This window comes from Macrosteles quadrilineatus, unplaced genomic scaffold, assembly GCF_028750875.1.
Source record: "Macrosteles quadrilineatus isolate MER2022 unplaced genomic scaffold, UCM_ALF_1.0 Scaffold_5__1_contigs__length_97177068, whole genome shotgun sequence".
In the NCBI taxonomy this organism is placed as follows: Eukaryota; Metazoa; Arthropoda; class Insecta; order Hemiptera; family Cicadellidae; genus Macrosteles; species Macrosteles quadrilineatus.
In genome coordinates, this window is record NW_026542598.1 from 18,944,743 (window position 1) to 18,961,499 (window position 16,757).

Sequence of the window (16,757 nt, forward strand, 5' to 3'; positions counted from 1 at the left end):
TTTCACTCCAATGTCTTAAACTTGAACTAAACGTCAACTCCGGTATAAGTACTCATATTTTCCTCAAAAATCAAATCAAATTCAATCCCTTCATTCGATTTGCCCATATTTCCTCGCCATTCAGGCCAAGCTAGAAGATTGCAGGTTTTCTAAAATGTTATTCTCCATCATTACTGTTGACCTTCATTCTCTGTGGCTTCACGTCCATTTGTCCACCAATCACTTTCGCGACTTTCGTCCATAACGATCGGTAAATCACCACGGGGTTTTGCCAAGTCTCTTTGATATCACGAATAAATTATTTAGTCGTGTGAACGTTACGTTTCAAACAGAATTTAATCTAAGTATAAACTCGTTACTCTTTAGTTGCATCATAGATGGATCAAGTTCACTCCCTTATACATTCATCATCTTTATTGGTCACGTGAAGACAAATTTGAAATAAAATTTTATGGTGACTAAAGAAACAGCATTATCTGCAAAAGACATCAAGAGGTTGATAATAGCAGGTTAGAATTTCTCTTAAGTTAAATACATTCATTTCGATCATAAAATGTTATCACACCTTGATCAGTTTGGATTTCAAAAAGTTCAATTTTCTTTGTTACCTCTTATGTCGACGAAAGAGGATAAAGAAAGATTGTATAGTATATTGCGTAAATATGTTTCACCTTAAACTTGAACTTGAAGCTTCAACCAGAGGAAGCTTGTGTACTTTTGAATTATAAGAGTAATAATTAAACGAAAGGAAATTTCAACACCAACTCAACAAATTAAAATAATGTTAGGTTGATAAAGGATGATGACATAAAACACCTCTAGTGCACTAGGAGATGGAAGTATAGAAAGGGAGTGTTGTTGGCTCACCTTAGCACCCTTATATGAAACATATAAATATTAGTTTCTAACTCTGACTAAAACCATAGTCTAATCCAAGTGTGCGTATACACCTTCCTGGATCTCTCTTTAAAAATTAAATGGCATCTCAGAGTTTTCCTCCTACCAAACATAGCGACTGCCGCATTCTAAGAGCGCCATCTCGCTGTATAAGGACCTGTGAAGCACTACACGACAAACTGTGGACAACAAACGGCAAACAACCGAGTGAAATCAGTTTCCGTTCAAACACGTTTGTCTTGGTGACTCGTCTTGTGCAGATGTAAGGCAAGGTTTCACTGGATGCTTGGCGTACTTGGTGGTTTTATCTCGGGAAATTATTGTTTTATGTACTTGTAGGTGAGAAAGTATTCAGTTGCGAGTTGTCCTGTTAGAAATGAGTTATGCTACTAGCTTCGCTCTTTTTTGCAATTAAAGTGGTTCAAGATTTAACATTTCAGATGAACTGTAGCTTACACTGAATAGGGATTACTGAGTCCGAAATGTTGGCACTTCTTCCACTCGTTGAACGACGCAGTCCCCTTCTTTGGCCAATGAAGTCCACCTTCTTGTTTAAATCATGTAGGTGTATGTGAAGTTAGAAATAACAATATTGTGTCTATGAAACCAGTAATTTATTGCTGTCGACTTAGCCAACGATGTCTCGCCAACACCCAAAATACACATACTTATTAAGGTCCCAACAATATTTTCTATGGCCACAGCCAAGGGAATATCTATTTCCTTGTATGTGGTATGACATAATGGGCGTAACGTTCTTAATTACATATATAAACATTAATTTTGAGCGGTACGACAACCAGATACTTGAGGACAGGAGACCTACGCTCTGACCATTAAACAACCATTGCAATTAGTTGGGTGGATGTAATTTTTTGTTGCTGAATTAGGGAGGCGGGGCAGATGATATGTTATATTGTGTAGAGGTGCGAAGTTTCAAAGGACAATTAATGGTGCTCTTTAATGGCTCCTTTTTTGGATTGATAACAAGTCTACATCAATTTGAACCTAGGTGGACCTCAATGACGTAATGGCTGTTAATACCTACAGTTATCAAATGATGAGCTCGTGCACATTTCTACTTAGCTAACCGCCTGTAGTGTACAGCGTGTAGGAAAATAGCCTGTTAACTGGTTTAATTGAATAGTCCAGGTCCAACCAGTTTAGAAATCAATTACCTTCATTATTACGTCTAATAAGAAGCTAGGGTAGCGGTAATGGCGAATCAACTAGTTATAAACAATCTTATCTATTAATTTAGTCATAGTTATTATCATCTTCAGGTGGGTTCAGAGGGGTCAGTGAAAGGAAAGTGAAAGATTCTCCAAAACTAGTTTTTATGGGCTTAGCACAACATACTCCTGGAACATTTAAGTTTTGTTTAAGAAAATTACTCTGAGAGAATTTATCCAGCGTATTTATGCCTTCAGCGATTTGTTAGACATCAGTACCCTTGAACAAATAGTTCTACTTTCTTACATATCTACTGGGGCAGTAGTGTTCTTTATTCGGCATGTCCCTTATTATGCTATAAGCAAGTCAAGTCTACGTAAAATTGTTATAAATAGTCGTTACTGTTGGTAAAAAAATAACACGTTGGCTAGGGAAAGTAGACGAATCCTGTTGTGGCAGTTACAGATGAACCTGTACTTGGTGTTACTGGTCGTGGTGGACTGGTTGCTTCATCTAGAAATGTCAATTAACCGTTGTCATCGCCGAGGAGGTTGTAAACTGGCAGTAGTTGTGGTAGTCACGGAAATGAAAGTTGTTACGTATTCGTCACGTTTTGTAGTGAAATATGTAGCGGAAGATGGAAATGGTTGGGTAACATTGTAACGGTTAGAACAAATGTTAAACCAAGTTATTTCAGTAGTGAATAATGAATAGACATATTGTGTTAAATGGGGGTTTTCTGTTAATAGTTTTTTTTATGGGACTGCCCTGGTTAGTGGTCATCTTATGGAAGTGCTTATTGTTCGAATTTTGATTCTGTTCAAGTCCATCAATTGGCTACTTGATACCTGTTTGGTATCTGACAAAAAAATATAAACGTTAATAAAAGTGGACAATTGTTGGAAAGCTACGTGAAGATTTACTACTGGACTGGGAGATCTATAAAGCAGCTTATGTGAGACTAATGGCAGGCAGTAGTTGGGCAATGTGAGGTTGAGTGGTTCAGTCTATGGTTATTGCTACAAGGGAATGTGATAACATGTGGCTATGTTCATAGGTTAATCACAATGGCGTTTGGTGGCCAAAGTGACGTTTTTTCTTGGTATTTTTATTTTTTGCTTCCTTGTAACCTCGAACATGTTTAAGAGAATCCTCAAGTTTATTCGGTTATTCTGTGATTCTCAATTTTCGAGTGAATTGCTTCAAGATTTATTGAGTTGGACGCTTGTGCATTAAAATTATTACAATTACGTGTTTTACACCCATTAAAGTCTTTTGTAGAAGGGCCCTACTTAACTTCCAATAGTATCAGAAACCTGTCAATTGTAGCATAATTTTGTGAAATCTGTAGTCTTTTCAACGTAGCTCCACTGTACTGAAAAAGTAAATAAACTGAGAAATTCCTATAAATTTAGGCATTGCGATAATTGTAGCCTAACATTTGACTATTATAGCCTAACATTTGACTATTTTAGCCTAACAAGAAGGGAAAGTTATTAGGGGACGAGAGTTAACCGATCAACTGGTACAATAGCCACAAACTGCGCTGACATCGGCTCAAGATTGGATCCTCAGTTGCTTTTATAGTCCACTGTCTAGCTTATCGCGGTAACGTTCTGTTTCAGACATTAGCTTAGACATTTTGTCATAAAGACATTAGATGAGATAAAACAGGTCACAGACTAAATTGTTTAACTGGTCGAATAACAATGCAGTTAACAATTAATTAGTGAAAGTGGTAAGTTGTAGCTAGTGTATTTTTTTACTATAGTTGACAAATATTTAACTTGAAATATGACTATAAATTTGTACGTGATAAAAATACGTTAACATGATAGCAAAGATACAAATATATTTTCAATCGGTTAAGAACAAAGCCGACAATGACGGAGATCCTAAACCCTTGCATTAGCACGTGGCGGACGAGTAGAACGCACCAGCTTAAAGGATTTAGGTAAATGCTTGTACGTAGAACATCTTGCTACTGTAATGGTTTCCGTATTGGAACTAAAACTTAAGACAACCCATTTTAGCGAATTTCCGTTTAGGGAAGTAGTTATTACCGTAGGTCTCATGGTAAGACTTAGGCCCGGGACCGATTTACTTTTTCATTTTAATGTCCCCAGAGGCCAAAAACACCATTCGTTCAAATTTTTATATATGTATATATATATATATAGGTGTATATATATATATATATATATATATATTTATATATATATATATATATGTGTGTGTGTCCGTGAACACGATAACTTGAGTAATTTTTATCCGATTTTGATGAAATTTGGTTTGAAGGTGTAAGGCGGGATAAACTTGAATGAGTTCGCGATCCAGCATGATCGGACCATGGGAACAGGGTTTTATGGGGGGTTTTATGGGGTAAAAATTGGTTTTTCTCACTTCTTACCCTCAAAACACAAAATTTCCCAATTTTTCTCTAAACCTTCTTAAAGAGCTTAAAAAAACAAACAATTCAGTATATCAAAGTGTTTTTGTACGGTTATTGGTTACGGAGAAAACTAAAAAAATGGTAAATTTAAAATTTCCATGTTAGGCCTATTCTTATGGAGAATATTGTAAAATGTTGTAGTTTGCTTGTTTATGGATATATTTTGATCAAACTTGGCAAATTTATTTATTTTATAGTAAGCTATCAATATTTTACTAAAAACACACTACTTTATTAGTTTCCTTGTAGCAGCAAACCTAGGTGCTCGTTAAACCTTATGTTATTTAAATAGATCAATTGAAAATCAATTCGGCCAAATGGAAATTCGCTTAGACGGCAGGTTTGCTGCGGCGGGGGTATTTACATAATATTATAGACATGATATTATCTAATAAGATCATACTACTTTTTGCCACCTACCCCAGCACAGGCGAGGGAGGTGTCTAGTAACACACAGTACACCATAATATCAGGTGTATGATGCCGTCATACCACTACTAGGTAGTAACCTGATCAAGCGAGGCAGTGTCTCACGAGCTCAGGTTGTGACTTGTGAAACATATCATCTATAGAAACATTCCCATATGTGGTGTACTGGTGTTGTATTAACACTTAGATAATGTGGCTAATTCAGTTAGCTTTGCACTGTTTTTATGAAAAAAATTTAGTGCTGTAATATTGAATACGAGCTATTTATTCTATACGAATGTTTACTCATTTTGATTGCTAGTTCCATAGATATTTTAGATTTACGACATTTGTATTGAGATATTATAATAGGTACAGTAGGCCGGTTTGTGTCAAAAGCAAAATACATTCTTTTGTGATTTTCAAGCCGACTACTATACTTACACAACTAAATTAAATTAAACACTAATTCATTTGTCTGGCTATCCAAGTGTATTGAGTGCTCGCCTTTTTCCAAAGTTACTATGAGTGGGATCAATTCTGTACCACAATCTCAATTAGCTATCAATTAACGGTGTGACCGAAGGTCGACGTTAGATAGGGGCTATTTCCCACTCAATAGATGTAAAAATACAAATGGTGTTAAACAAATTGAATAAACAGTGTTTATAATATTAAAACATCTAGAATGGTCGTTAAAACAAGGTGTTATATTTTCCCGAGTAGACTTGATGCTTACCGTGAGCGTCACAGTGAATTATCACAAGGATAAATCATTAGTGATTTGAAGGATTTAAACCCAAGCTCCTCAGGCCAGAAATTTCACACTCTAATATTTACACTAGACACTAGACCATCGCCGACATGTTTATACAATTTTCCATCTTTATCTTATGTTCTCGGTTCAATAATAACACCGACGACTTGCAAAATCATCTGCAATTTCGTGCATAATTAATTATTCTGCCTCAGTCGTTAATATGAACATTGCAGATGACTCAATCTCATCGGCACCCTATGTGAGGGACACCCCCATTGGCTGGGGCTCTGATGGAATGATCGCGCGCCCCTCGACCAATAACCCGTGAACCCCTCGCAATCAGATGTAGGATTACTATGTAGCTGTGAAATATTACTTGAGTAAACACAAGGAGTAACAACGAAATAATCATTGATACGAGTGTAGCACAAAGTTCTCCTTTCGCAGAGCTAAATTAATTACGCTACGTCATTGAATCCATTACTACGCGTGTTATACTATAGAGTAAAGGAGTACTGTAGACAATTTTCTACTTCTTTACTCTATGGTTAGACTAACCAACCAATTGTCCAAGAGTATGCGCAGATATACAGAAATCCTTTCACTGTGCTAAATTTAAGTCATAGATATTCCCTTGCCTCACGTGTCATCATCAACCAATTCTTCAGGAAGATAGTTGGTCAACATTCATGAACTATGTGCTCTACAGTTTGAGCCATAGAAATAACAGTTTTCGTTCGCAGATTTAAAACTGGTTAGTTGGGCAACACCCAGCAACCACATCTCGTAGACAATTTAGTTTGCCTAAATAAGAGTGACCACCGGCGTTTATGCCCATATGCTTCTCTGGTCTACGAATTACCTGTTATTACTAGACCGGTAATGTGGTAAATTGTAGGCCACGCGGTGGGTTTATGTGGTAAGATTGCAAGTCTAGATAAATGCGGAAAAAGTAACAACCGAGTAAAGACCATCCAAGACGTATCGTACCGCTACTCAATGTTTTACATATAGTAAGTATTAAGTTTATGTGTAAGTGCTAGCTTCATAACTGACGTTTTTGGATCAGTTAAGTGACGTGTGTCTAGCGAAATACGAGTAAGATAGAAACGTTATAAAAATAAAAATTACAGATCGATTAGCTGGATAAACACTCATGATATCGAAAAGCATTATTACAGTGTAATCTCTATCTTCCTGTAGTAGTTCTTGGTGACAACACCATTAAAACTTGTACAACCAAACGGATTTCCCTTTAGTTAACTTTGTAAACTTGGCGATAAGCACTGAAACTTAGTTTGGAATTACATTAATAAGATTGTAGGATGTTGTTACTATCAGGATGTTCATAGCTATAGTTATGATAAACGAATATATGCTATTTTAATGGGTCAATTTTCATTCTCATCTCAGTAGCTTTTTGTATTACAAGTGTAGGAAGAATTTGAAGTTCATAGAATCATATAATATTCTAGTTTAAATTATATAAAGCTGTTAATGTTTTATTCGGTTGTTTGAAATTAAAAATTATTATAAATTGATAGTTTGTTTAGTTTCATTATTATAACGTTTAAATGTTTAATCTGCAGTAGGCTACAAATCTTTCTAGTGATTTTTGAACTTGAAGTAAATCTTTATCCTGCATTTAAATTTATCATCATAATAGGAATGTACATAAACAGGTATTGCAATGCACAATTAATCATGTAGGTTAACTGTAGCCTATTAACTACAAATTATAATTCACGCTTTAATTATTTAAAGGAACAAAATTAATAAGTTTGGAGAAATGTCGATGTTGAATGTCACTAGAAAGCATGATTAATAAATATCCCTTGTGAAAATGGTGATACTAAAATGAATACATCTTCCTACACCACGTGATGTGTCAACTCTCTAACGACGCAACTATTGTATTTAGTTCGAAATTGCAATTTGCACCATTTCACGGGTCATTTGACGGTAATGTATTGTTCACGAGAAAATGTATTGGCTGAAAATGTAATGGCTATGTATTGATTGTAGATTACTCATAATGTCTTATTTGTGTACAATCTCAAATGTTTATGAATATTCTATAGGCTGTAAAAATATATTTATATGACCATACAGAGCCCAAGCATGAGTAAATTTGCAAGTTTGTAAGGAACAACGTCAGACGCCGGTGAAGTAGACATTTCGTTCCCATTTCAAAATTGTAGTTTGTATTCAACGTTAGATGAAAATTAAATATAGTTTATTTGAAAATTGGTTGATAACTGATATCGATTATTACCAACAACATTTTTAACTGCACTTGTGATAACAACAACTTTTATTTGTCATTAAACTATCCATAGAGCGATAACACGGCTACAATAATAATGTAACCCAATAAAATACACTCTTAAATAAATCTAGCTAATGTTGTCTTTGAGTATACAAATCACTACAACTAGGAGATATATATGGAATTTCTTCAGTATTTTGTGCTATCATTGTACTATTGCCAACGATATAAGTGACTCTGAGTTGACAATTTTCATTGTGTTGTACTAGTTTATTGAGATTACATTACCGTTTTCCTGTACACATTTCCAGCTGTAATGACAAACAGTGTTGCCAATACACATTGCTTACATACACCCACGGATTGTCATCGGGTGCCAAATGGGTGTTGAGAAAGTGGATGGGAAATCGGATGCCCTTTTCTGCCGGTTATGATTCATTCAATGAAACGCTTTCTGTTGACATCAGCTGGCTCCTTTTCAATTAAAGAATAAAATTAATAAGTTTGGAGAAATGTCGATGTTAAATGTCACTAGAAAGCAATATGAAAGCATGTGAATATTGTGATACAATAATGCAATACATTTTCCTTCACAACGTGATGTCAATCGTCAGTGGTTGTGTTTTATCAGTTGTATCTGTTTGATCCAAATACTAGTTTCTAGCTTATTTTATTTTATTTTATGCCCTGTTACGATTGATAGAGGTTACCTAAACTAAAAGCGTCTCTCCTCTTTTACAACAGGTTCCAAGGTTTAAATTGTTCCTCATTGGATACATTGTTCCTCATTAGTAGTACGAGTGAACCAGCACATGTTTATACAAATAAATCGTTATATATGGTCGTGATAGTTTTAAAGTATGAGATTTAAATGGCAAAAAATGTAATGCAATTACCTTCTGGACAGATACTACTTGTCTTGAATTGAAACTTACAACTTATCATCTATCATACCATCATCGTCCGTCTTCATCATCATCACATAAAATCATCTCAAACACCACAAACCAACATTCGAACAACGCTTTCAAATTCTATACTCGATGTTCGCAAGTTTTCCTTGTAGTCGTAATAACCCTTTGGCATTTCGCTCTCTGATCACCACTCCATTGGTACAAGATCCCAAACATTCTACCAGTTCTTCCATACGTCGTCATCGCATAGTCTTCTATAATAAACCAGATCTCGGTACGTATGTGGCTGTGTGCAGCGTTTGGTGTAATTACCCTAAAATCCCACGGATCCATTTCACTCCACTCTCTCCTGCTTATCCCCGGCTAATCATGTGGTCTCCCACATTTACCTGGAGGCTAAAACTGCACTTTGAAGTGAAAAGGACGCAATTGAGTCTAAGTGAGATATGCGGTTTAGGTGTGGATGCGTTGGCTCATTTACTCGGAGAGGAGACCAGTTATATCTAATTTCATTGCATAGCTTTTCCAGCTTTAGGGCATGGGATGGCTACTTGTAAATAGTCATTCTCAATTGGTTGTATAAATTATCGGAGTTGCCGTCGTGAGGGCGAAATATGCTTTGTTTACGAACGCCTTTTCAACTGGAAGAAGCTATATTTTCATTCCATGATTAATGAATATCGTCATAGGAAAATTATCCAAATCAGAATAGGCATACCTTTTTAATATCTGACACTATTGCAGATTTAAATCAAGAAATTGCTCCTATAAGGCATTGCTCGAAAACACATTTTGTAATCAGTACCTTTCAGTTCAGTTACACATTCATTTGAAGCAGTGATTCAACAACGCATTCTTTTTTAAGCAATATCTGTTGGAGTTGTGTCTTAAAATACTACCCGACGCGCACCGTATGGATTTAGTTGGAACGGTTCTTCCTCGGAAACAGAGGACAATGCTAAACCCCTTTCGCCTTGTAGTATGAAGGTGTAACGATTAGACATTTAAATGAAGAATTAAAAGTTAGGTATCAATATTTTGGGTGCAGTATATTCTCGAACGATATGGAGCATATGCCATTGATTTGCAGCTTTTCTGTGAGGCTTGGTCGAAATTAAATGAACATGCTTCTTTATCAAGGCGAACTTAGGACCTCATGGTCCTTTCTTACATTTAACATCTAGTTAGCCTCCCCATACGACAAGAGGTAGGAGTTGTTTGACCGATGGTTTAGTTCCTTGGATTTAGCTTTATTTAGTCATTATTTTTCTGAACACCGTAATTGATTTCTTTTATTTATAGTGATTGCTTGTGGTGATGACTTGATTAATACTGGTAATCCGTATTTTAGCATCCCAATGTAATTTACATGGTCTCTGTATGGCACCATAGACTGATGGCACTTGATAGTATGCAAATAAAAAACATGGATTCTGATAAACATTTTCTATCGCATTCTCGATTCAATATATCTAATGCGTTGGGGGTTTCCTATCAAATTTATATGTGTGTTATAGCACAGACAATAGACGGCTATAATTGGTTTCTTAGTCTATCATTATAGAAACTAACCGAATGGAAAGGCTCGTGTATTACTAAGGGCATTAAATTCGGCATGGGTGAGTAGTTTTGTTGTGGTGCACCAAATAGTCAATAATTCGTGCAATATTAGGTGATATAATGAGAATCGTGTGAATATAGACCATCGTTGTAAATGTTATAACTTAGTCGGACTATAGACATCGATGATAGATTACCTTTGTATAGCAAGTAAATGAAACGTATTAAAACACCTGGTTTTGGTTTATTTAAATTTCTTATACTTACAAAAAAATTTTCTAAACTTAAATATAAAGAATGGGTTTCGTAATGTTTTATGGCATGTGGCTGTAGAAGTGAAATCCTAAATCGCCTCAATTATGGATCCCCTCTCTATACCTAGCTTATAAATGTATCCTTGTAAAGTTTTATTAACTATTTGGACAACATTGCTATCCTTATATGTAAAACTTTCACTATACTAAATATACTTCGTATAACTTTCACAGCCGGCCGCTTTAACAACTGAATAGTAAAAGTGCAGTGTACCGGTGTCACATAGGAAAACTATAAATTATTCTGCATCATGAGTAGATGTAAATAAATATCTCCATTGAAGGGGTTGAATCCAATACGGTCAGCATTAACGCGCGCTCAAATGTGCAAAGCAGATTAGCCAAAATATCAATCCCAAGCAGAATCGAATGTGAACCCAGATGCCATTTGTAACTGGGCTATCAATTAATGATATGATTTAACAAACACCCAACGTTAAATAATAATAAGTTTCTTCAACTATTAGTAAGTCTATTATGCACAATCAGTTGTATTGCATAAGTGTATGTGGCGTCAGTTGTATCATTTGGTCCGTTGTATGAGCACAAGTACCGTACTGGCTACTGAGAGGTCAGGGCTACTAGTTCAAGGCTCCCTCCCGCTCACACTTTCACACTCCGACCCACTCCCGACATAACTCAGCACATCTACAAATATAACAGATCCCACTAGCTCTATAAACTCCTAAGATGATATAACAAAGTTAAATAAATAAGGAACCTCCAAGCAACATCCAGAGAAATGTCTGCAGGATGGTTCACAGGTAGAACCAGTTGTGTAATATTGGGGTTTTTATAAAGAGAGTTGACTACACAGCTTATCTTATCCAGTAAAAAGGTCACAGATCATAAACCTAATTCGAATTCACTTAGAAAAGTCAGTGATACATTATAGGTTTTTGAAAAATGCAGAATAATCAACTGGTAATGAATTCTAAACGATAACAATTCTCCATTAAAATAACTAGTATTACACTTATGCACTTGTATAATAAATAGATGGTATTTGCTTTGTATGTGTCGTTAATTGTATGTTTTCTTTTTTTGCAGGTGAGTGTATTTTTCATAAGCACGCAAGTTGGAGTTTTCAATTGTGCGGGTAAGTTTGAATATATGAATTTATTTCTTTGTTGTTTAAATTTGATCGATAATCTTTGAGTTGAATTCCTTTTTTTAGTCTTTTTCTGTGGCATCCTACTATACAGTAATTGATCATAAAAGGATTGTGTTTGTCGATTTCGTTCTTAATATTCCAAGTTGTTGTCAATTGCTATACAGTCCGGTAATCTGTACAGTTATTCTAGTACGAAGAGACTATGAAAGGACAGTTGTAACTCGATAGCCCTTGGGACTGCCCTAAGTGATTTTTCGTGTTTCCCTTTGAAGTTGTTCTCACGGGTAAAGAAGGATTAACTTCCTGAATGCAAACACAATTTTTTATATGTTCTCTTGTGAAAATACAGTAAAATATTTACCAGTCATGCATGTGTTATTATAATAACTATAAATATACGTACATATTATCTGAGGTTAATGATTTCAGCGCTTGCTTAGGCCAGAAATAATCCTGTACTACCTTTATACTACTGTAGTTTGTATAATGAGGTCAGCGTTTTATTTCAATCTTTTATTTACACAAACCGGCACAAATGCATTGTTCATTCTCATACTTTGCCCTCAGAATCTTAATTTTTCTGGGCACAGTAAAGATGGGTTTTCCTAGACGCGGAGTCGGCCAGCGGAGAGCGGACAACGGAGAGCGGACTCAGCTTGTCTTAGGTAATTTAATGTTACTGTTTTCCTAGCAGCGGAGCGGAATGCCATGTTAATTTCAATTCCGCTCTCCGTTGTCCGCTCTCCGCTGGCCGACTCCGCGTCTAGGAAAACCCAGCTTAAACCTTTACTAATCCGATCTAATTTGGTATACAAGATGTCTAAATTGTTTAAAGTCAAGACGAAGTGAAGTAGGCCTTGGGTGAAATTCAGCAGTATTAGGCATCTTTTGGGTACATCTTGCGTGTAGTACACCACTCTTTTACAACAAAAACTTAGGCCTACTGTACTCTGAATGAAAAAGACACTCCTTTAATGTGTCTACTGCGATGTTTTACGCTACAAAAATAGAGGAACCGCGTCTTCGCCGTGGTGACGTCACGCCACTTGCTGATCTACTTCCCTATCACGCACCGTGTCGTGGCTTGACCCCCGCAACAAACTCAAATTTGAAAACAACACCCGGTCGTGCAGCCCCGCAGCCCAAGCGGTAGTTGACCCTAGATGTTATCTTAACCACGCGGTTTCCCTGTTTTCGTGAAACGGACGAGCAAGTATTGTGTTTAGAAACCTGGCGATGGAAAATTTATAGTTTCAATTTCGTTCCTTTCTCCTAATTGCGAAGAAGGCTGTTATTTCAAGTAAATGTGTAGTGTGTGTTATTTTGTTATGGCGAGAGGGTGAAATTGAATCAACGTGGTATCGGAAGGTAAAAAATTCTTCTTAACAGAAAAGTTGTGCTGTACAGTGTATAGCTTGTATTTTAAGCAGCCTGAAAAGGGTTTTTATCATAAAGTTTGGGAGCATTTTGGGAGCATTGGAAAACCCTTAATCGCTGTTTTCTCAAATTCGCGTTTTTGTGATTTCCTTTTGCTCTGGTGTCTTCATATATTTTAGACATGAATCTACAATAACGCATTTGACTTTTAAGTATGACAAAAAACGTACCCGCATTTAACTGCATACATTTTTTTCGGGTTTTACTCTTCATTGTATAACATCTTTGATGTAAGCCTGTGCAGTTTTAAACGTATTCATAAGTTTTTGAATTTTTTTTATTTTTTAGCATATGAAATTTATGTATTAAAGGGATTTAAGGTTCAATATTCCTTTCACGCTTACAAGCTTTCAAAACAAATAACATCAACAACCAAAATTACCATTGCTTTTATGTATAGAAAGTTATCGAGATTCGCTTTTTATCAAAGTACTGTTTTACGTATTACAACGGTTACTTGTTTACAATATTTAGAATGGTAAACAATATTCACTTTACAAGCAATAAAAGTTATACCTTTGGCTACTAAGAAAACATTTAAATATTGGTATTTTTCATAGTAAATTCTATTTAATTTCCAAGATAAAAATGAAGAGAAATTTTCTGCCGCTTCAAATTAAAGTCCAAGTGCCAATTACATTCCAAAAGTCCAAATTAAATTAAATAAAATTCAACTTCTTATTACCTACAATTCAGTTATTTTATATTTCAAAATAAAGTCATTCTTCCGTAAGAGACCTGTCCTTTTTAGACAGGTGGTTTTCTCACAGAGTTGAAAGTAGGTGGGATATATAGTATTCACCCAGTGACCCGACTCAGGCCTGTAGGATTGAGTCCTGCACTTTAACCACTAAACCAGGCTCGTCCCTGTATTAAGTGTCAAGAGAAGCATTGTAAGTTGTCTGTACTGTAGTAGTGCTGTAGTAGTGCTGTAGTAGTTGCAGAGTGTCATGGGAACGTCACCGTCACAGTCATGGTGGTCGTCAGTCGTCTCAATGACGTAGCATTCTATCTCACGTCTCATGTAATAGCTTCACACGGTCTCAGATCTCACACTTGCTTTTATTTCCGATCCGACATTTCGTTGTGGAACGAATCTATTGATGATCGTAAATGCCAACGGGGAGTACTTCTTGAAAATATTTATCCTTGAACTGGGTAAAGAGGTTATAGATTTCGCCTTTTTTATTTTGGAAGGTGGCTGATGTTGATCTTGAACAAGATTAGGCTCATATACAATTTGTTATTTGGCTTTGACTTAATTATGCTATGTATTAAATGGTTGACTACATGACAATACTAGCATTTAAACAGTTTTTCCTACGGCAAAATGTAAATAACGACTTTCATAAAAACTGTAAATTATCTCGAACTGAATGGTTTCATATTTGTTATTTCCTTCCTTGGAGCTGGTGTACTCTTTTAGAGAATGCAATTTGTTTACTAGCAATTGTTTAAATACTGTATCAGTATCTTTTATTCCCCCCAGTTACTCTATACTAGTTTAGAATTGAAGTACTGTAGCAATTTTACTGAAATATATTTTGTTCATCAAATCTTTATATATTGTTATAATGTGGAATCAATGGGAGTTTTTAATGCGTATAAAATGTTATTGCGATGTATACAATCCGGAAAAGAACAGAGCCGTTTAACAGAACTGAGTAAAACGTCAAAATGGTTTTAGACAGAATTTCGTTTAACCTTTGACTATTGAAACAATTACAGTGATACAAGTGTTCAGGAATTGGCCGTTCCGGAGAAAGGTAGAATCGTTCTCATCGATAATGCAGCTACTTGAGAAACATCACTCGTTTCCATTGAGACAAATCGAACTCACCGCGTTCAATCAACGGTTTACGACCAAAAGACTGGTTCCTACATCCAATATTAACTAAAATAAACGTTAGAAGATTTCCGTCACCAAGGTCAACGAACCAACATTTACTACCTTAGTAAGTGCAGGGCGATGGATTATCCGTTTCAATACATAATTGCAAACTCATAAACCTTTAGAATTTACCTGAAAATGTAACCCACAATGTAGCTTTTATGATTGGACATTTTCTGCAACTTTTGAATACAAATCTGAGACCAAACGTCTTACCGAGGATTTAATTTGTACCCTAAAACATTTCTCACGTTGAACATTGCGAATTTCTAGGTAACTCCTAAAATGTCTTAAACGCGAATTTGATGAGTTAGTCTCCTAGAATCGACTTTTCCACCAGACCGTGGCAGATGGAAAAGTAAATGTTTAACCGTCGAAGCAAGTCATGGACCACCCAGTACTCGGTTGTGTTTGATGGTTGGAGGGTCGACGATTTATCGCTCGGGTGGAGACGGACGAAGGAAGGCGGAGGAAGTTGTAGGGCGGAGTCCCTGGTCACGGGGGTCACTTCCGACTCCGAGACTACAAGATGATAAAGGGATCTGATGACTCAGGAGTTGATGTAGTGTCCATCATAGGTAGCCTACAGATAACTCCTCAGCTACTATAAATTGGAGTGGATGTGAATTACTTACATATTTATTCTCATACTCAGGTTAAAATACGCATAATACTGTCCAAGACTGTATGTCATGCGATTAAACATCGTGCAACTACTACATTTTCCTACTACATGAATCTACATCGTTCTTTAGAAGAAAATATACAAAATATCCGTTTTATTATTGTCTACAAGACGTTGATCTCCGTTGTTGCCGTTACAACCAGACATACAAGAAGGCGTATTTCCAGACAATGGTTGGTGTCTGATATGTTATGCTGGATGTACCTCTCATAACACGCGTGTCTGTGAGCCGTGCTGCATCGTCCCAGACAAAACAAAGCAAGGCACGTGACATACCGACAATGTTCGAGTAGGGAGAACTTTGAACCGCCGGGCACGTATTTGACAAATTAAACCTCCTATTGCTGACCCCAAAGATTCCATCCAACTGGACAGTTTTGCGGCCTCTTTGAATCCCGCGGTGTAACGTTAGATATGGAGACTTCTCTCTTGGCCGTCTGATCAATCATGTTTGCATAACTTTCTACCTGAATACGTCAATGTTATGAAGTAGAATCTCTTATAGCAGGTAAATTCTTTTGTAGAGGTTAAGGCGGTGACACACTATCGATCTTTTCCCCGATCAAGACCCCGAACCGAGCAGGGAGAAGGGAGAAGGGAGATAAATATCAGCAAAATTTTACTCCGAACATTTCCCCGAACATGACCAAGACCAGACGAATTCTACCGAGCGCGGCAAAAGGAAGTTTGGAGAGAGATAGAGAGTGTGTGCGAGTGAGAGCGCGGTCAAATTATCGTGAAAAGTCGCATTTTGAAAACTTGTCGCAAAAATAAAATATTCTAGAAAGGATGCTTAGTTATATCTATTGATTTCTATTGGTTTTATTAATTGAAATAACGTTACAGAATGATAATTTTAATTGCCTTTAATAATATTAATGTT